The sequence below is a fragment of the Impatiens glandulifera genome, chromosome 6, assembly GCF_907164915.1.
Source record: "Impatiens glandulifera chromosome 6, dImpGla2.1, whole genome shotgun sequence".
NCBI classification, from domain to species: Eukaryota; Viridiplantae; Streptophyta; class Magnoliopsida; order Ericales; family Balsaminaceae; genus Impatiens; species Impatiens glandulifera.
This window is the reverse complement of record NC_061867.1, coordinates 11,754,614-11,764,692: the sequence shown is the minus strand read 5'-3', so window position 1 is coordinate 11,764,692 and position 10,079 is coordinate 11,754,614. Positions and strand designations below refer to the sequence as shown.

At 30.3% G+C, this 10,079-nt stretch overlaps 1 long non-coding RNA gene and 1 other non-coding gene across 3 annotated transcripts; one reads left to right on the top strand and one right to left on the bottom strand.

Moving 5' to 3' along the window:
* The first annotated feature begins 769 nt into the window (after positions 1-769).
* On the top strand, positions 770-841 carry TRNAH-GUG. The gene has a single exon. It is a non-coding gene; the product is annotated as a tRNA-His (tRNA).
* A 3,264-nt stretch (positions 842-4,105) lies between these two features.
* LOC124942912 lies at positions 4,106-7,825 on the bottom strand. 2 transcript variants are annotated; one of them, XR_007099769.1, is made up of 6 exons: positions 7,650-7,825; positions 6,309-6,507; positions 5,321-5,365; positions 5,175-5,234; positions 4,640-4,714; positions 4,106-4,193 (listed from the first exon to the last, which is right to left on the bottom strand). It is a non-coding gene; the product is annotated as an uncharacterized LOC124942912 (long non-coding RNA). The 2 variants fall into 2 exon arrangements; XR_007099770.1 differs by lacking the exon at positions 7,650-7,825 and adding an exon at positions 6,508-6,648 and having other exon boundaries at positions 6,309-6,435.
* Between the last annotated feature and the right edge of the window lie 2,254 nt (positions 7,826-10,079).

The window sequence follows — 10,079 nt, the reverse complement described above, 5'->3', positions numbered from 1 at the left end:
TTTATGTTGGTATAATTCTACTTTGGAAAAATCTCATAGTGATTTTCACTAAAATAAAAGAAATAGAGGATTAATTCGTTTCAACTCATCTCGATGCAATCATCTTTCGTTAACCCAAGCTCGGAGAATATTTCATGTATAACTCGAATGAGGTCATCAACTCCTCTGAGATATAAGGAGAACATGGATAAAATTGTCGGCTTACCTTTAACACTAGTGTTGAATATATTTGAATATTTGAGTCTTCTTAATAGTCCGTCCCAATTCTACATCGGTAATGATTATATATATATATATATTAGAATATATATATATGTTATGATTCTATAACTGTTGGGACTTATTTAAAAGTATACCTGTGTAATTTGAAAAGTTGAAGTTTTTATCTTGAGAACATCTCCTTGAGTCCTAATTTTGTGTCCATTAGAGTTTTGGGGGATCAAATGTTATATAAACGCGTGTCATATCCCTACATTGTCACAATATTATCTCTGTTCTGATCTTCTTAATGCTATTTTCTCTTAGTGAACAACATTAAATATGTGTTCTTTCTTTATTGGTAAAAAATCAACTTAAGAAACCAAAAATCATTCTAAAAGAAGTTTGAAGGACCGACAACCTAAAAAAAACATATCTCATGTCTCTTTTAATTAATCCAGATATGGGAATCGACTCATGAAAATAATAAAAATTTACCTTTTAATTATTTTATATTGTGTAGAATTCTACTTAGGCAAAATGTCATAGTAGTTTTTCACTCGATAACAAAGTGGCTGTAGTTTAGTGGTAAGAATTCCACGTTGTGGCCGTGGAGACCTGGGCTCGAATCCCAGCAGCCACAAATTACTCTTTTTTATTCACACCAATTTAGTTTAGTGGTAAGAATCGACTTAATAGACAAAAAGTCATTCTAAAAGAAGTTTGATGAGTCGAGAACATAAAAAACATATCCCCACGTTTTTTAATTAATCCAGATATGGGAATCAGAAGTAAATGGATAAAATTGTCTGCTTACCTTTAACACTAGTGTTGAATATATTTGAATATTTGAGTCTTCTTAATAGTCCGTCCCAATTCTATATCGGTAATGATTCTATATATATTAGAATATATATATATATATGTTATGATTCTATAACTATTGGGACTTATTTAAAAGTATACCCGTGTAATTTGAAAAGTTGAAGTTTTTATCTTGAGAACATCTCCTTGAGTCCTAATTTTGTGTCCATTAGAGTTTCGGGGGATCGAATGTTATATAAACACGTGTCATATCCCTATATTGTCACAATGTTATCTCTGTTCTGATCTTCTTAATGATATTTTCTCTTAGTGAAGAACATTAAATATGTGTTCTTTCTTTATTGGTAAAAAATCAACTTAAGAAACCAAAAATCATTCTAAAAGAAGTTTGAAGGATCGACAACCTAAAAAAAACATATCACATGTCTCTTTTAATTAATCCAGATATGGGAATCGACTCATTAAATAATAAAACTTTACCTTTTAATTATTTTATATTGTGTAGAATTCTACTTTGGCAAAATGTCATAGTAGTTTTTCACTCGATAACAAAGTGGTTGTAGTTTAGTGGTAAGAATTCAACGTTGTGGCCATGGAGACTTGGGCTCAATTCCAAGCAGCCACAAATTACTCTTTTTTATTCACACTAATGTAGTTTAGTGGTAAGAATCGACTTAAGAGACCAAAAGTCATTCTAAAAGAAGTTTGATGGGTCGAGAACATAAAAAAACATATCCCCACGTTTTTTAATTAATCCAGATATGGGAATCGGAAGTAAATGGATAAAATTGTCGGCTTACCTTTAACACTAGTGTTGAATATATTTGAATATTTGAGTCTTCTTATTAGTCCGTCCCAATTCTATATCGGTAATGATTCTATATATATTAGAATATATATGTTATGATTCTATAATTGTTGGGACTTATTTAAAAGTATACCCGTGTAATTTGAAAAGTTGAAGTTTTTATCTTGAGAACATCTCATTGAGTCCTAATTTTGTGTCCATTAGAGTTTCGGGGGATCGAATGTTATATAAACGCGTGTCATATCCCTACATTGTCACAATGTTATCTCTGTTCTGATCTTCTTAATGATATTTTCTCTTAGTGAAACATGCTTACAATAGTTCTGCTCTAATCATTAGAGTTTACCCTATTGATGTTGATTCTAACGTATAGTTTAGTAGGAAACATGCTTACAATAGATTGCCACCGATGAACAAGTTTTGCAGTGTTTTGTTTTTATTAGAGAAAACGAATAAAAGCACGTGTTTATCAATCCAAATAGACAAGCTACAACAATGGCCTAAAATTTCTTTTTTACTTATGTATAATCAAATGGGCAACCAGTTCAATTGAGAAAAAAAAATTTCAAACAATCAAAGAAATAAGATACCGAGATTTTACGTAGAAAACCCAATTTAGGTAAAACTACAGAACTCTTAGGTCACTTAAATCATCCATTATATAGATAGGTATACAAATGTTGTTCAATACAAGCCTATAGGTAATCTAATAAGAAACATCAAATAACATAATCATAACTTGTCATTATAACATATATCATCATCATTATCAAAATGGCTAGCCAAAAACAGAGGCAAAAGAAAACTGTGTGTGACTTAAAACCATTGATCAGAGAAGAACAGAAGAATGGATGGTGATCTCGCCTACACGAACTAACCTGGTCGACTGGTGAGGACTGAATCCTTCTCTAGAGAGAACATAGTGTACATGGTGGAGGGAGCCAAGATATAAGAGAGAAAGTTATCTTTTTTTTGTTTTGTTAATTAATGAATGCCCTAATGGGCTTTATTTTTGTCAAGCCCAAAACAATTTGAGCTGACCCCAACCGTTTTAAGATTCTTTTAGAGGCGAAAACACGATGACGATGACGATGACGATGACGATGATGGTAGATGACACTAATTAAGTTTACTCTCCATACAAGAATGACACAAAATCTTCTGCCTCCACCGCATTGTATGGCCCAAAATAGATCATTACTCATTGATTTTTTATTCAAAGACATTTTCTTTTACATCAAACATGGAAATAGTCTCACCTTTTTAGCTAGACCATATTTACTTGGTATAGTCCCATACCCTCCCACTAGAATGTCCACCGATACTAATAGTGAGACAATCGCCACATGGAAATGATGGAAATGCTAGTGTTCAACTTTTATTGGCAATACTATAAAGGTTGTCAATAGTCACACCTGTTTAGACCCAAACAGTGTTATTCTCAAGGTTAACTTCAAAGGATAAAAGGTTAAATGAGGTCAAAAAAATATGAAAGGGACTCGAGAAGCATAAGAGATGCCCTTATAGTCATGCCATTCGCTCCTAACTCTAATTCGCATCCCACCGAATTTGGGATTCATACAAGGGTGTGACGATCCAGATTGACTTTCTGGTAGAGGACAAGGTAAACCAAATATTACGTACAGATAAATGTAAGACCGGTAAATAGAAAGAGTCACTTGATTGTGTATAATCTTAGGAATTGAAGAAGAATTTGGGTTTACGTTCAATTAACATAATAAAGAAAATGGTTCACATTTGTTAATTTTGTTCTAAAGAAACTTTTCTATCAAGGCATCATCTATCAATTCATATTAATATGAAATTTATTTTTTCAATAATATTAATTTTATATATTATTGTAAGAAGATAGCATGATCGTTCAATCACACTACAACAAAACAGACTTACAGCGACGCTTAAAAAGACTTCTGCCAACCCTTAAAAGCGTCGCTAAAAATATCACCGACACTTATTTATGCGTCGCCATAAGCAGGGTGGGCGCAAGTTATAGCGACGCTTATTTAAGCGTCGGTAACATCCATTTAAGCGTCGCAAAAAGTCTAATATAAATTTTAAAAACAATTTTTTTTATTTTTTATTTATTTTAACAATTTTATCCGAATTTTCATTTTTGAAATTAAATATTTATTGAAAAAAACGTTTAAAAATAATTGCATAGTGACATTTTTAATAATAACTAAATAAACATAAATTCTCACAACATAAAAATATTTCAAACAAAAAAGATAATTTTTGAACAAAATTAAAGTGGTTGTCAAAAAAAAAAAAATTTTTGAACAAAACTACAATGGTTGTCATCCACTAATCTTCTTCTTGGACACCAGCTTCATCTTGGATCCTGCAATTATGTAAAAGAAATTATTTTTAAGATAAGAATGAAAATAATATATTGATGTGAATTAAATAGACACAAAATAATAGTTTACCTATATAAATCCAGACAAAAAAAAGTTTCCAATGTAGGCAAAATAATAGCATTAGAAATACAAATATCTAGTTTAAAAATGTTTTCAATAACCAATAAAGAGATTATGAGAGATATAAACTATTTAAAGTAGAATACCTTAGTGAATCTACTTAAATCACTAATATATAATGTTATTAATTATATAAAGATGAACAATAATAATTGACAAATTTCTTTGATAATCATGATTAATAAGGATTTTGGTGCACACATCTATCACTAACAAATATTTCTATAAACAGTTATCTCTGACATATATCATATATGTTATATAGAAACATTCAATCAACAATCAAACAAAGATAGACAAGACAAACCTGGAATGAATTAAATCCAAAAATAGAGCTTTAGATACTACAGCCAGTCATCAATACTGTCATTAATACTCAATACTGTCAAAAGAAAAAACCAAATACAGAGAATTAGTTTTTCTTTTATAGTATGATAACTCAACATAAAAGTATAAAACTGTCATTCCTTGGTCTTAATATAAAAAACAAATAAAATAATAAACATATAAGATATTATTGTAGATATGATTGAAAATAATAAACATATAAGATATTCCTTATCATATTAATTCTACAGAAAACTTTCTATGAAAAATTTTGTATGCCAAAATCATATTTCACTAAGCTTTTCACTTTTCTCATTTTCAGTTTGGCAGCTTCACTTATAATCGGTAACAGAAAACACAGCTCATAGAAGGTAAAGAAAGCCTGGATGAAGCTAGCAAAATGAAACCCAATATTAATTATTGAGCTTTGGTAACGTTACAAAGAATTTCTTTTCTTCAGAAGACACTATTATGTACAAGCAAAAACCCGTACTTTTGCAGCCAAAAAAATGTACCTTATCAATAGCCTTCTCCAAATAATAGAATGCTTGATGATCCGACTGAACATATTTATTCTGTTCCAACACAAAGAGAGAACTTTCATAAGGACATATTTCTGATCTTTAGAACTATTAAAAATAAGAAGGAATAAAAAAATTACATCAACTCTACCCATGATGTAGCTTCAACCAATAAAACAGCCCATCTGTTTAAAGTAGACAAACTACCCAGTTATTTGATATAATCATGTCAACAGAAACAATTTACTAGGAGAGGAGTTAATAATGAGCTAAAAAGGGGAATGCAATTATTATCCCTTAAAATATAAAAAATATCGAAGAAGAAGTAAGCCGACGAAACAAACAAAGGAAAAAAGGTACAAAGTTTAGAGCTTGTTATCAATTACACAGCTACACATGCCCCAGGTGTATGATATTTAAAATGTAACTTTGATAAAAAAAAAATATCCAGCTTGTATATTTGAATTGTCAACCTCCAGGGCTAACTCAAAATTCTCCTTTGCCGTCTGCAATATCACAATTCAAGAATCAAATTGAACGTGAAGCAAACTTTCTTCATGCAAATGATAGGAAATGATCTACTTTAATGATGACAACTACCTAATTCAAATTCAATTCATACCTACTTATTAATTTCATTTGAAAACGGGATGTATCTAAATTTAGTTTGACCCAAATTTAGGATTTCATTGGCAGTTTTTCTACCAGATCCAAGACAAGTTTTTACAAACAGGACTATTGTAGTTAAATTAAGAGCTGGAGATGGGGGACACTGAAAAAATAGAGCATGAGTTCAAATTCAACCAAATTACTCACTTGGCCAAATAAGAGACCTCAACTCATACATAATGTCTAAAACCGTATAAAATCATTGCATGCATTGATATTAAATTTGTGAACAAAGAGATAACAAACATCAATAATCATGCTAATTATCAACGCAAAAATGATGATACCGCCATCTACACGGTATAACCATGCCTCTACAAGAATCACAAGGACGATAGAGAAATCCACATAGTTAGAGCAAAAAATCAGTTTAATGAAATAAGTGCAATACCCTAACATGTACATGAAAGTGATGGTAAAAATGGTGAATGAAAGTTTCCATCAAGACGTTGAGTTTACCCGTAAGAAAGGAATCAACTTTACGTCATTGTAGTCCCAATAATCCCTTACTCTATCAATTTCCTTCAAAGAATTCCAACATTTGGCTATGTACTCCTTCGCCTTCTTGTTTCTACTGTGAATTCCTCTTTACAAGAATAATCAAATCTGACAGTGATGGTTTCACATATATATTCAATATTCAAATCCAATAATTGACCTGCAAAGTAAATCGCTGAAGTATATTATTTTGGTCCCTAGCACTTTGCAAAAGGATTTGTCGCAGCATTGTCACCAGATTATACAAATTCGGTCTCAATAACAAAACGAGTCAAAATCTTAGACGACGAATTGTCGCATTGTTAAAACAAACTACATATATATATTTGCTCAAATAATCAATGCAAGATAAGTATGCATTCAGAGAGAGGCATGTAAATAAGTTGGGAAGAAGAATCACATATCTTGTGTATTTTTACTGGAACTATGAAAGTGAAGTTGAAGTATACGAATGAGTTTGTATCGTTGAATGCATATCTGAAAGGAGATGAAGAAAAAGTAAACTGGAAGACAGAACTACAACCTGCAAATTACAAACTATCTTTTCCTATATTGACAAGGGTAATCCACATTCATAGAATCCAGGTTCTCAGTCTCATAACCGTCTAGCATAGACACAGTCCTAAAAGAGATAGGATTAGAAGACATACATGTGGGGGCTTTAGATTTCATTTTTGAAATACCTTTAATGGTTATAGATGGATCTTTGCTTTCATGACCTGGTTTAGTGCTATTGATAAGGGATTTCACTGCACTCCTTTCCTTCCCAGATCTGCAGGTGCTTATGGGCCCAGGTTGGAAACCCTCCAGATCAACAACCTTATTCTTAAGGTCAGCCAGTCGATTATGATGCATCTTAAACGAGAACAACTCAATAAAATGTGGATTATGATCTCCACAACGGGTTAGTCAATCATTGCACAGAAAACACTATGCACTTCAACCAAGGCTAATAATATGTAATGAATTAGAACAAGTTTCACAAGATTCATTACTCTGCTCACAGCAGGTAAGAATTCTAAACCGGGATACCAACTAAAAGGAACAATATGAAACTACAGCATATCCTCAATGTATGGAGGCAAATTCAATAGGAAATTCAGATCAGTTCCAAAAAGATGGTGAGAGCTGGAATCACACAATGACGAAGCACCGATTAACTATAATCAAAATTTTGGCCAAGTTACATTCCTCTAGGTATAAGGACCCGCGATGCTACACAATCAATTGTTCAAAAATGTAAAGAAAATAGACATAATCAATGCAAGATAAGTAAATAAGCCGGGAAGAAGAATCACATACCTTGCATATTTTTACTAGAACTGTGAGTGGAGCTGAAGTATACAAATGAGTTGTATTGTTGATCGCATATCTGAAAGAGGAAGAAAAAGACCTGAGAAGAAAACCTAGAATTTCAGAGAGACTTTGACGAACAGAGAGTTGTATCTCTATCTCTACGACCGACCTGCAGAAGAAAACCTAGAATTTGGGTAGTGAAAAATGGTCGTCGCCAGAGTGATTAGTTTTATAGAGAAGAAAAAAGAATTGGGCTGACGTGGGTTCATAGGAGAAAAAAGAAATGGGCTGAGAGAGAAGAAAAATTGGGCTAAAGTGGTTATTAATTAAAAAAGTTTATAAGTTAAATTTTTATTCTTAAATTTAATTTATTTTTAGTTTTTATTTTTTTACTTTTAATTTAATTAAATTTAAATAAAAATTAATTAAAAAATAGATGTTAATAAAAACATTTAATGTTATAAAATTTTAATAATTATGTTATAAAAAAATAATAATTATATTTTAGTGTTAATAAAATTTTATGTCAAATTTAATTTTAAAAAATTACAATATTTATAAAGTTAAAAAATAAAACATAAATAATATTAAAATTTAATGTAGTTAAAATAAGGTTAGCAGCTATGTTTATAAAAGAAATTAATAAAGGTGGCTGTAAATTTATAAAGGTTGGCAAAAGTTTTTTTCTTTTTGATTTTTAAGGACGCTTAATATGGGTTGGCATATAAGGGTTGTTGAAAGTATATTTTGTTGTAGTGTCATGACATTGCCTTTTATTTAAGCAGTTCTAAATGAAATTGAAATTATTTCTACCCATTCTAAAAAAAATTACATTATCCTTATATCTTCTCCATTAACATTTTAATTTTTATAAATTTATGAAACTATTTAACCTCTAAACTTTTATTATATATTAATATTTTAACATTTTCAAAATATCTATAATAAGAAGCTCTATAAGTTTTATTCAAAGTTTTTATTTTCTTTTATTGCAAAAGGAAATGATGCTCACAAGTCACACGTCATAACCAGCCCAGTTTGTACGCACATTTTGGGCTTTTAAAGTGAAGATAATAATAATAAAAAATCCTCGAGAAAAACAGTCTTATTTTAAAGTCTTTTAGATTAAGCAACAGATTGGTCTTATTTAAATAACATTTATTCAAGATTATAAAGTTAGGTTATTATTTTGAAGTGTTTTATATAATATAAATAATAATTTTAAAAAGAAATTATAAGGTATTTTAATATTAATTGATGATGGAATAATTGAAAAGATGATAAAATATGTGAAGATTATTTACATAATTTAAAGATTTTTTATTTATTAGAATGATGCGATATATATCATATTTATTAAAATAAACTATGTAATCTTTTCCTATATATTTAAAATTCTGCAGATTTCATAATACATTATACTTTAAATGGAAGATACAATAAATCAATATTTTAAGAAAATAAAATAAATGTTATAATTGATTAGTTCAACTCATGTGATGGGTGTTGAGGTGTCTGATCCCGTCTTGACCCCTATCCAATTTTTGGGCCAATTCCCCCTTGTACTACCAAAAAATGAGATTCTTGCCGAATCCGGAGATTGGAGTAATAATATATTATATATTATATTATATAATAGATAATAAATATTTAAGACAGAAAAATATAGATTATACTAAAAATAAGAGTTAGATATTCAAAGTTTTGATGAGACGATGGGGCAACTGAACATTATCGGTTTTGGCCCGAATCACAAGTGGTGAATTCTCGCGACGTTCTCAACAATCTAATTAGTCTAGATCTTTTTTTGGACTTCTTCAGATACTCGATTGAGCATTACACTTCAGTGAGATGTTTACTTGTTATTGTTCTTGTTCTTGTTTTTGTAATCTACCATTAACGGTAAAAAATTATGTATTATTGAACCTCTAATGTGTTAGAAAAAACTTTGATGTAATTCACTACAATATAGTGAAGGTGTTCTAAAAGGCCTATGTGTCCCATGATTTTATCCTTGTTAGATTTCCACGCTAAAATTGGTGTGTCTCCGTGTGGTTGAATTTATTGCTTGCGATTTGGTTTAATTCTCTTGATTTTCTCATTATGACATACAAAGAGGGAAAAAACTATTTGGAACACTTTATAGAAACACATTAAACCTAAACGAAATGAGATGAACGTAGAAGAATTTGTTATTTGTCTACACATTGAAGAGGAAAATACAAGCGCCTCAAAGAAATACTTTAATCAACACGTGTCTATAGCAAACGTGGTGGAAATGGTAAAGACAATAAGAAACAAGTTTTTTGTAAAATTCAGAACTTTCATCCTAAAGGTGAAATTTTTAATAAGTTTACGGAAAAGTGTTTCAATTGCAATGGCATGGGTCATAGATATTTCGATTGCAACAAGACGAGGAGAGTTCGAGAGGTTAAC